Here is a 12,688-nt window from a genome sequence, read left to right as displayed (position 1 = left end):
TGACATAAAGTATCAAAAACACTATAACAGGTGTGTGTTAAAGTTTTAATACCTCATCAAAAACGATCAAGAGATTCTGATATTTTTTTTCAGACACACCATACTTTAATGCAGTAATAACAAAACTCACACAGATTGGCAATTGTCAATCAAGAGCTGAAGGAAGTCCAGAGTCACCTGAGGTGTCAGAAGAGTGGATGAGAGAGGAGACACCTGAGCTCAAAAGCATTTTTGCCACTACATGTGTAACATAAGCCATTTTTCTCTTCTTGGCCTCAATTTCCTCAGCTGAAAAAATTAAGGGAAAAAACTGCAATGAGGACTATTAGTTCATCGACTCCTTCAACGACTCTTTATTGAACACCCATTCCATGCTGAGCACTGTGCCAGATGCAGAGAATGGGCTTCAGTGAGCAAGAAAAATAGAACTGATTTCTTCCCTTGCAGAGTTCACAATGTCTTTGGGGAAGATATATATGATTAAAAAAAAAACTCATAAAATAGTCAAAGGACTCCTTAAGACTTTCCAGGCCTTTAATTTTGTGTACGCATAAGCATAAAAGAATAGTTCATAGAGCACAGTCTTGTGTATTTGAGAGATGTGACACATCTCATTTATTTCTTAGACTTACTTTTTTCCAGACTATTAGCCATGGATATTCCAAACCACTTACAACAATTTTCTACCTATCAATGACATAATGCCCTGTCTTGGCTCTTTGAGGTCCTAATAGTTAAAATGCATACTAAATGCATAATTTCAGGTTGTACTTTGTTCTTCATTTTCTTCTCATTTTACGTACATTTACATCCCCTCTTTTACGTAACAAGCACAGATTGGGAAATAAACAAATTTATCCTAATTCTGTAATAGCAATTGTGATGTTAATGTTTTTCAAGAAAACTCAAAGTCTTAAAGGACTGATAAGTGGGGAAGGGAGAGAGAGAGGGAGGGGGTAGAAAGGAAGAGGAGGAGAGATCGCTTACTCTTATAGCTATAACACAATGTCTGTTGTGGTTTCCCTTTTCTTCAGACTGAGATGTTATTGATATAGCACACAAAGAGAGAGATGTGAAAAGGAAATATCCTGACTGAAACATTTATGTCCCAAGGATAAGAGGAGGTGGTTGTTCTAATTGCTTACTTGTTTATTAAGTTTCTTCTTTGATAGTTGATTTCTGGGTTGCTTTATGTGCCTCAGAGCCATGTTTTTAGTTAAATCAGTAAAATTTTTTTTGTTCTACCTGTGAGAGCTATTCTACAAGATCCAGATGTTTCTAAGTTGCATTGTATGTTTGAGGGGAGTATTTCCTGAGCCAGCAAGCAGCCCTGTTTAGAATACTTTTGCCAGCAGCTGTTCTACTTCATACTGTGATTTCATGAAGTGATATTTGTACAAGTCATTGCTTCAGTAACCTCTCCTGCAGGCCCAACGGAAGTGGATGTGGTTGGTTTAGTAGGCAGTACTCTTACCTCTGAGTCTAGCTTATGCATACCGGTAGACTGAGAAATCACCCAGAGTTGTTTTTCACGAGGGTACGCAAGAGGCCCTGATGTGCTATAGTCATTATAGTTTTTTTTTTGGCGGGGGAGGGGTTAAATTGTTTTTGATCTTGTCTTAACAACAAGGCTTCTTTGACACAGAAAAAGCTAGGCTAATGTTTTGGTTGAGAGTAAATTTTTCCAAATCTTAGACTTCTTCTGGGTTTTTCTTTTGATGTGATCCTTCTCTGCAAGTTATTCTTTGGTTGTATTTCTGAAAAACTAATAAATACTTTCCTGTACCTCAGACTTACTGGGGCCAAATCCTCACCTTAGACTTTTATTTTCTCAGTCCTATAAATAGAAGGCACAAAGAAAATCTGAGTTAGTTTTAAGAGTTCCTTTTCAGGGGGAGTTAGTTATACAGCTGCAGGTAGCCTTTCTAGCCCTAAGCTTTTCTTCAACTTTTAAAGGGTAGTTAACTAAAGAGAGGCCAAGCTGACAGGAGGGAGGTAGGATCTTTCAACCTTTGGCAAATTTGTTCAATGATACATGAAGAAGAAATACGCACAGATAAATAACTGAGTTATGAATAGATAGGCTTAGGATAGGAGACAAGGTGAAGTGTCCAGTGGGATGATGTGTACAACTTGAAAATACCTTGTGGGTGACGTGATACTTTCCTTCCCGATAAAGCATGCATTACTCCTGCACTACACACACACACACACACACACAGGTTGAGAACTGATACTGGACAGCTTCTTTGAAGAGCCAATTATGCACAGAAGTTCAAAACCCAAGATAAAAGTCCAACCAAGTACACCATAATCAAAGGCAAGCACTGAAGTTGTGTTACGTTTTTATCTGTGGGGACCCGAGTGACACCATTAGTTTGCTAACACTTTGATAAAGATGAGGAATAACAGTAGCATGGAGAATTCAGTTAGACTTTCTGCATCTTCTGAACTATAACAGACTCTACAAAATGCTTAAATCTGAAACAACGGCTCAGAAAGTATTTAAGACATAGCTCTTGATAGTTTTTTTAAAGTTTTTATTTATTTATTTATTTGAGAGGTAGAGTTACAGACAGTGAGAGGGAGAGACAGAGAGAAAGGTCTTGCATCTGCTGGGTCACTCCCCAAATGGTCACAACATTTGGAGCTGGTCCAATCTGAAACCAGGAGCCAGGAGCTTCTTCTAGGTCTCCCTCGCAGGTGTAGGGGCCCAAGCACGTGGGCTGTCTTCCACTCTTTTCTCAGGCCACAGCAGAGAGCTAGATCAGAGAGTAGCAGCTGAGACTAGAACTGGCGGCCATATGGGGTGCCCACACCACAGGTGGTGGATTAACCTACTGCACCACAGTGCCAGCACTGATAGTATTAAATTGGATGAACAATTTGGAATCACTAGAAAATGCACAACATCTTCATAGAGTTCTGTATACAATTTTAGGGAATTCATGAACTTTGTAAAGTCTTTATGTGGACTGAGGTTAGAAATTCAGTATTTAATGCAATTGTGCTAGGAAATACAGTTCTGCTTTCCAAGTGACTTAGCCACGTTATGTCACAATACACAAGGCCTTGAGTTTTATCAGGTGTTACTAATGTCTCCTCTATCATCTTCCAACCTGGTATGGTCATCTCATTTTAATCCACAGATATTATAGTCTTTATCGTTTTAAGAGCAGAGTTAAGATAGATTTTGATCTTGTTATTTTTCTGCCTTCTCCACAGTGGTTCTAAAGATTTTTATATGGTCCCTGTATCAGAACTAATTCTTGCTTGCAGAGTCAGGCTGATAAACCGCAACCTGTGAAGACAGACTGGGGAAATCCACCGGAAAGAGGCTTTGGAAGAACTGCAGATTGGTTGTGGGTAACCAGGCCTGGAGAGAGCAATGAATTACATAAACACAAATGAATATGTCTGCAGCTTGAAGATTCCCTCACCCACCCACAGTCAGGCACTTAGTCACTCTTTCCTCTCTGTCTCCCTGACTCTATTATAACTCCTATCACTGCATTGGAATTATTTGTTTACAAGTTTGTCTCTCTTACTAGACTATGAACAATTCCAAGGCAGAGTCCATGACATATTTATCTCTGTACCTCAATCCAGTGTCTGGATTAAGAGTGCAGGCATTGGAGCCAGACTGTCGGCATTGAAATTCATGCACTACACGTATGCAGAGACCCACTTAGGCAAGGTGCTTATCTGGGCCTTTGGTTTCTCTCTCTCATCTCTATCTCTGTCTCTTTCATTTGATGGCTCTGTTTCCTTTGCATTTAAAGGTATTTCACAGAAAAGGTTTATTGGCTTATTGTGAAAAAGAAATGAAACTTTTAGCACTACAGTCTCTGCATATTGACTCAATACTTGCTATCTATTACATGTATTTCTATCACTATTGATTGCTGAATGCAAATTTCTCTGTGTTCTAAAATTCACCTGAATAGAAAACAGTCTTTTTAACTTAAACTACTAAAAATCACACTTTCTCCCTCCCTCTTTCATGTCTCTTTTTCTCCCTTGCTGTTTGCCTCTCCCCTGCAATGTAGTAATTAATATCCTTATTACTCTTATTTCACTCTCCTCCACTTTCTTTATCATATTTGACATTTGATATGTTTATTCATTTATTACTTAGCATGTAAACTCCAAATAGGCAGGAATTGGCTGTTTTGTGTTCATTGTTTTATCCCTAATGTCTGACAGCAACCCCTGGCATATGGAACACACTCAGCAAATATTCATTGAATGAATGAATGCACGCACATACAACACACACAGCACAACATATATAAAACATCATTACTCCCTACTGTGAGTGAAGCTCACTGATTGTCACCCCAGGTTATACATTAATTGTATGCATGTCTTCATTTAACAAATGGTGATAAAGCAAATTTCCCCCTTTATTTCTCTTTATTTCGTGGTTGAAGTAGAGAGGGAAAATCTTTGAAAGATATTTCTTTTTTAAATTTTTATCTTTTGAAAGGCAGAGTGGCAAAGAGAGACAGAGAAACAAAGAATCTTCTGATCTTTTATCTCCTGGTCCCCTGGTTCAATTCTCAAATACCAATAGCTGGGGCTGGCCAAACTGAAACCATTCTGGTGTCCCATGTGAGTGTCAGGGATGCAACTATTTGATTCATCACATACTATCTTTCAGCACATTAGAAGGAGGTTGGATTGAAAGTGGAGATGCCAAGACTCAACCTGGCCTCTAATATGGGATGCAGGCATCCCAAGTGGTGGCTTAACCCATTGTGACACAACACCTGCTCCAAGAAAATGTTTTTTAAAACCTGTAAAAACTGAAATGATTCAAACTTCAGTGTCAAAGCCACATCTCTTACTAGGGCTGTTGAATGGAAGTCACTGCTGCAAATCCTGTCTCTGAGAAATGAGAGAGGAGATGGGGAGAGTATGGGCGGACTCCACATTGCCTTGCAGAAGTGGCTGTAGTAAAAAACTCACAATGACTTCTTGTTGTTTATAGAATGATGTTCAAACTCCTCAGTGCCCGCTGAAGTGTTCCTTTACAGGTGACTTTTGTTACAGCCATATTTAATCATTCACTATTCTTTTCCCAATTCCTACATGCCTGCTGATAGACTACATACATACCTTGTCAAACTTTCTGTCTTTTACCTCTATGTAGAACCTTTATTTTCTATTTTTCCAGATTCCTCCTATCCTTCAAGGTGATATTGCAACCCTGTCTAGTCATAATATTTCCTCTAATTCCTCTCACACCCTCCCACTTTAAACCCTGAACATACACAAGTGAGTTCTCCCCCATATTCCTTTAATAACTTTTACCTGGGACAGACATTTGTTGTAGCAGTTAATATATTGTTTGGGGGCAGGGCTGGTGTTGTGGCCTAGCTAGGAAATTTGCCACCTGTGAGACTGCCACCTGTGAGCACTACTGGTTCATGTCCCACTGATCCAGTTCCAATTTAGCCTCCTGGTAATGGCCTGGGAAAAGCAGCAGAGGATGGCCCAAGTGCTTGAGGCCCTGCCACCCAAGTGGGAGACCTGGATGAAGTTCTTGGTTTCAGCCTGGCTTAGCCCTGGCCACCGTAGCCACTTGGGGAGTGAACCAGCAGATGGATGATCTCTCTCTGTCTCTTCCCCTCTCTCTGTAATTCTTTTTGTTTTTTTTTCAAATAAGTAAATCTTAAAAAAAAAAAAAAGACGCTGCATGAGATGTCCACATCCCATGTAGGAGTGCCTCACTTTGTGTCTTGGCTCTGCCTCCAGTCCCAGCTTTCTGCTGCTGTGCATCCATTGAGGAAGCAAGTGATGGCTCAAGTACTTGGGTCCCTGCCACCCATGTGAGAGACCAGAATTGAATTCCAGGTTCATGGCTTCAGCTGTTGTGGGCATTTGGGTAGTGAACCAGCAAATGGAAGAGCTCTCTCAGTCTGTCTCTCTGATTTTAAATATAAAATAAGTAAATAAAATAAAGCAAAAACACTTTAGCCTTTCTTTTGAGGATGCTACCTAGATTCTCCATGCATAAACCTATCTAGACATTGCCCAATTGTCTCGAGGACTGGAACTGTTTGTCTTTTTCAGTATCTAAAACTCTGTCAGTGGATGCTTTTGAGTAAGTGGTTGGTATATGACTGCACACATATATTTTTATAACAGTAGAAGGGACTGTCTGATGATAGCACATTAAATACAGAGTATTTTTCTTATATGGTCAACACAGGTGAATTTCTGTCACCATCTATTCTGTAATAGGAAAGATAATTAAATAACAGTGAGATTAGTTTCTTGACGCCATGGTAAAGATTGATCAGTCCTCAGAAGTCTTGGCAGGGTGGTAGACCATGGAGAGATTTGGCTGCTAACTATAGGGGTTTGAGACTTCATAAGGAGAGGGAGCTAGTAGTTGAAACAGGGGCTCACTCAGGCTCCTAAGCAAATGGACAGTTAGTTACTCAAGGCAACTTCCGTTTTCTTTTCTTCAAGGCCTCAAGTTGATATGAGACTGTGATAACACTGCCCCCTTCTGTCTATGTGGAAGTTAACACAGGAAACTTCCCATGTCTGGTTTGATGGTCCTCCCATGAATTTTCAGTTTTCAAGAAATGTTTACTTGAGACAGGATGGAAGGGAAATCTTAAGTTCAATGTGATGCATATTTTTTTTTTTTTTGACAGGCAGAGTGGATAGTGAGAGAGAGAGAGAGATAGAGAGAAAGGTCTTCCTTTTTGCCATTGGTTCACCCTCCAATGGCCGCTGCGGCCGACGCATCTCGCTGATCTGAAGCCAGGAGCCAGGTGCTTCTCCTGGTCTCCCATGCGAGTGCAGGGCCCAAGGACTTGGGCCATCCTCCACTGCCTTCCCGGGCCATAGCAGAGAGCTGGCCTGGAAGAGGGGCAACCGGGATAGAATCCGGCGCCCCAACCGGGACTAGAACCTGGTGTGCCTGCGCCACAAGGCAGAGGATTAGCCTGTTAAGCCACCGTGCCGGCCATGATGCGTATTTTTTCTATCAAGTTGTCTCTTTCTCTAGTTGACTTTGTCATTAAATTTTGCTGTATTATTTTCACCACATTGAATTTAGAGATTACATACTAGGAATGGATGAAATCAAGAGTTAAAACAAAATTAATTTATATATTTATTTATATCATAAAGTAATTTATATATTTGTGTTCTAAGGCATTACTTGATTTCTTGGTTTCTACAACTTTCCTGTTGCTTTCCTTGGACATCAAAGTATGGTTGGTGCTTTGTGGCTCTCTCATTTATGACAGAACCTTTAGGATTTTATGAACAGTTAAAGAGCTGTGAATGCTGTTCCTTCATGTATCCAAAGCTGGCACCACTTTCTGTGAATATTACTGCTTCTAAACTAATTTATTGCTAATTAATTACTTTATAACTGTTATTCCTTCTCTTATAAGCCCATTTACTTGTATTTCTAAAGTAGTTGAGGCTGCCATATAGCATAAAGCTTTGAATCTATATCAAGTACTTTGGACTTTAGTCTGTAAGCAGTGGGAAGCCTAGAAAGATATATGGGAAAAGGATGCATGTTTAGGAAGATGTTAGTGTCAACTTTGTATTAAATCAGCTTGGATGAAAAAGCCTGAAAGGAGGGAGAACATTAGCAGGTGCATATAATAATTCAGCCACCTCTACCTCCAGATTGTCTCTAATATCCTCTCCAGCTTTTCCTCATCTGTTCTCCCTCAATCTTAGATGTACTCACCTTCATATATTGCCTGGATCACTGCACATTCTCCTCTCTGATCCCCCTACTACCAATCCTGCCCTCATAACAATCCATTATCCCCATAGCAGTCAAATTCAACTTTTTTTTTTTAAAAACTAAACTAGTATACATCACTTCTTTCCCCTTAAATTTTTTTCTATTACATTGACAATTTTAATTGTATTTATTTGTGGAATACAAAGTCGTGCTATAATATATAAATATAATGTGGAATAATTACAACAAGCTGGTTAACATATCATGTTAAAGAGAGTGAGAACTTTTGAAATTTACTCATAGCAATTTTTTAAATGATAAAATTGTTTCCCTTTTATTTGTTGTAACAAATATTTCTTTCTTACCAGAAACCTTTTGTTTAAGGCATACAACCTTCATGCATTTCATAAATACAACATTAAGAACATAGTGCTACCGAAGATTAGAGATGGGACTTGAGCACCCTCTTGACTTGCATCCTCTGGTCTGCTTTAACAAAAACCAGGAGAAAAAGAAATCTAGGCACCAGAAGCAATGTATAGATAGGTGGCAGCCAGGTGGCAGACCTATTAAAGGCTGCCCTGTACAGTGATCTGCCCTCAAAGAGGCCCAGCAGACCAGTCCACTGCAGTGCTTTCAATGTGGAAAGCCAGGGCTTCAGCAGAAGTCAGCTTATGAAGAGCCATAGCAGCTCTGCCAGCCAAGAGTTGGGTCACCAGAACTGGAACTGCCCTGGCGTCAAAGGACACCCAGGTCAGAGCCACAGATCTTGCTGGCTTTAAGCTGAAAAGTCATTCACTCAGCTTCCAAAGTGACCACTGCTGCTGAGGGTACGGCCAAGTAGGGTCAGTAGCATTGCAGGCAGAAGTTGCCACCTGCCTTTACCTGGCCAGCTCTCCTCCCAGGCCAGCTAGGTAATGGAAGCCAACAGAGTGCCTTCCCCAATGAGGTTCACATCCCATGTGAAGAGATAGGTCTGAGCCTCATAACTGACAAAGCCTTAAAGCCCACTAGATTATTATCAGGCTCCTTCTGTCAGTTTCTTTTTGCCTCTCAATCGGAGAACTTATTTGTGGCTTAGACAGCACCTTTCTTAGGTCCTCCAGTAATGACTGTGTCTTTTGTTCTAGACCCTGTCTAGCCCACTTGGGCCTCATTCCTTTGTAATCATAGCCTCTACTCTTACATCAATGGCTGTATTCCTGACTTGTGTGTATTGATGGTTCTCTCCCCCAATTAATGTTGTATGATTGTTCAGAATTTCTCTACAGACAAACCCCTCTACCTGAAAAAGATGAGTGGCTTCTCTCCCGGTCTTGGTTGGGATCAGCTTTAAACCACATCCATCAAACAGTCTTCACAAGGGTCCAGAGACCCTCCTCATTTCCTCTCCTCTGTGAAATTCTCACATTACTTGATTAATGCCACTCTTAGGCTCATTGGCATTTATATACTGCGTGTCTGTTTAAGTGTTTACAGGAGGTGATAATGAAACTAACCAAGGCCTTCAACAAACAAGCCATCAACCAAATGCTGTTTACAGGGATACACTCGGCTCCCACCCAGGAGATTGTGGCTTGAGACATGGCCCCATGCCAGCAGAGTACCTAGTCACCTCATGTCAGCAGGAAGTAGCTCTAAAGAGAGATCATTGTCCCTCTACCCCTCCTGGACTTTTGGGGCTAATGTAATCCCATACAACTCCTGCTTTATAAAAAACAAAATGGGGGGATGTTAGTAAAATGGCAGTGTGCCAACACCATCCTAGGCTCTAGCCCCTGGCACCATTCCTGGAAGCCAGGTGGCTACATGGCCCAACCACCAGGGTCAGCTCCACCCCCATCCTAATGGGATTCACTGTTCCTACTTTCCTGCTCACTCCACTGCAAAGTTTTAAAAGAACCTGTTCCTGAACACATGGCTCTTTGTCTCTCTCCGTCTCCTGATCTCTCCCTCTCTCTCTCTTTCTCTGTTTTCTCTCCGTCTCTCTCTCTTATGCTCTCCATCTCCCTCTTTTCCTTCTTTGCCCCGTCCCTCTGGTCCCTTGGGTTTCCCCCAATAAACCTTTTCCCTTAAAAAAATAGTGATAGTGATGTTATTGTTCCCATGGTACACACCCTCCCTTCCACTCCTACCCTTCTTCCTCCTCCCTCTCCTATTCCCATTCTTACACTTAATAAGATCTATTTTCAATTAACTTTATACACAGATTAACTCTATACTAAGTAAAGAGTTCAACAAATAGTATGAAAAAAACTGTTCCTCAACAGTTTTTTGATTTCTATTTTGATCTTTTCTATGACCCGCTGTTCATTCAGGAGCATGTTGTTCGATCTCCACGTGTTTGCATATGTTCTAGAGATTCTTGAGTTGTTGATTTCTAGCTTCATTCCACTGTGGTCAGAGAAGATGCATGGTACAATTTCAAATTTTTTTTTTTTAATTTGCTGAGACTTGTTTTATTGCCTGGCTTATGGTCTATCAAGAGAAAGTTCCATGCACTGGTGAGAAGAATATGTATTCTGCAACTGTAGGATGAAAAGATCTGTAGATATCCGTTAGGTCTATTTGGTCTACTGTGTCAATTAACTATTGTTTCCTTGCTGATTTTCTGTCTGGTTGATTTGTCCATTGCAGAAAGTGGGGTGTTGAAGTCCCCCATTACTATTGTACGGGGATCTATGTGTTTGAAAAGCAGGGTTACACAGAGGCTAAAGCATATATATATATATATATATATATATATATATATATATATATATATGGGGGGGGCTTCCACCCACTGGTTCGCTCCCAAAATGGCCGAAATGGCTAGACTGGACAATATGAAGCCGGGAGCCAGGAGCTTCTTCCTGGTCTCCCATGTGGGTACAGGAGCCCAAGGACTTGGGCCATCTTCCACTGCCTTCCCAGGCTATAGCAGAGAGCTGGATCAGAAGTAGATCAGCCAGAACTGGAACTGGCACTGGTATGCTGGCACTGAAGGCAGTGGCTTTACCCACTACACCATAGTGCTGGCCCCCTAACATTTATTTGAAATATCCAGGTGCCCTGTAATTAGGTATGTATACATTTATAATAGTTACATCTTCCTATTGAATTGATCCCTTAATCATTGCATAATGTCCTTCTTTATCTCTTTTAACAGTTTTTGTGTTAAAGTATATTTTGTCTGACATTAGGATGGCTACACCAACTTTTGTTTGGTTTCTGTAAGGAAGGAATATCTTTTTCTATCCTTTCACTTTCATTCTATGTGTATCTTTGTTGATGAGATGTGTTTCTTGTAGGCAGTGAATAGATTTTTGTTTCCATTCAGCCAATCTGTATCTTTTAACTGGAGGGCTGAGGCCATTTACATTCAAGGTGACTATTGATAAGTAATGACTTTGTTCTGCCATTCTTCCATAGATATTCCTATTTTTTACTTTGGATTTCCTTTGTACTTTTACTGGGAGATTTTCTGCCTTTACCTTCTTTCATAGTGATGACCATGTTTCTGTATTTCTCTGTGTAGAACATCCTTAAGCATCTCTTGTAAGGCTGGATGAGTGGTGAGAAATTCTTTCAATTTCTGTTTGTTATTGAATGTCTTTATTTCATCTTCATTAATGAATGAGAGCTTTTCAGGGTATAGTATTCCGGTTGATAGTTTTTTCTTTTAAGACTTGGTATGTATCTCGTCATTCTCTCCTACCCTGCTCGGTTTCTGATGAGAAATCAGCTGTGAGTCTAATTGGAGATCCTCTGAAAGTAAACTGGAGTTTCTTTCATGCACATTTTAGGATCTTTTCTTTCTGTTTTACTATGGAGAGTTTGACTACAATGTGTTGTGATAAGGATCTTTCCTGGACATCTATTGGGAGTTTTATGTGCTTCCTGTACTTTGACATCCCTTTCTTTCTCTAAATTAGGGAAGTTTTCTGTAATTATTTCGCAAAAAAATGCCTTCTAATCCATTCTCTGTTTCCACACCTTCAGGAACTCCTAAGACCTATATGTTGGGTCATTTCATAGTATCCCTTAGATTTCCAACACTGTTTTTAGTTTTTAATTTCTTCTTCTTTTTATTTATTTTGAACAGAAAGTAAAATTCCCAGATATTTGTCTTCTAACTCAAATACTCTTTCTTCAGCCTCACTGATTCTGTTGTTAAGGCTTTCCACCAATTTTTTTATTTGTTCTATTGAAATCTTCATTTCCAATATTTTATTTTGATTTCTCTTTAAAATCTCAATTTCATGAGAAAAATTTTCTTTCTTGTCATATACAGATTTCTTTAGTTCATGAATTTTCTTCTGATTACTTCTAAGTAATCCTGTGATCAATGTTTTAAATTCCATTTCTGGCATTTCTTCAATCTCTTCATTTTCACATTCTAGTACTGAAGTGTTGTGTTCCTTTGGGGATGTCATGTTGTCTTCCTTACTCTTGTTTCTTGAATTGCTGCATTTATTTTTAGGCAATTGTGGAGATAGTGTTGGTTTACTTTTTTTTCCCCTTTGTGATGGCTTTTTCTTTGGACTATGCCTCTGTGGATCAGTGAAGTGTCTTCTGTTTCAGTGAATACCCTAAGGCATGTGCTGTGTGTGGCCAGAGAGCTCTGTTTAGTGCTCCAGGGGGAGGGGAGTATCCAAGGTGGCTCCCAAACTGGGCGTGGTAAATCTTTTTTTTTTTTTTTTTTAATCAGAGGGGAGATTTTTTTTTTTCAGGTCTGTTGGAGTAGTCTCATGCTCACCTCCCCTCCTCTAAGGAGACCAATGCCTGGGCACTGTACCCAGTTGGTACAATATTCATTCATGCTACCACAAGAACCACACAAAGGATCCATGCAGTACTCCGCATAAACACTGATCCCACAGCAATAACCCTCAGCAGGGAATCAGGGAACCCTGAGCATGTGGAGCCAACCACAGTGACTGTCCAAAAACCCAGTCATACCCCAGCTACACTCTCACA

This window comes from Lepus europaeus, chromosome 4, assembly GCF_033115175.1.
Source record: "Lepus europaeus isolate LE1 chromosome 4, mLepTim1.pri, whole genome shotgun sequence".
Taxonomy (NCBI): domain Eukaryota; kingdom Metazoa; phylum Chordata; class Mammalia; order Lagomorpha; family Leporidae; genus Lepus; species Lepus europaeus.
The sequence above is the reverse complement of the archived record's forward strand: the minus strand, read 5'-3'. Positions refer to the sequence as shown.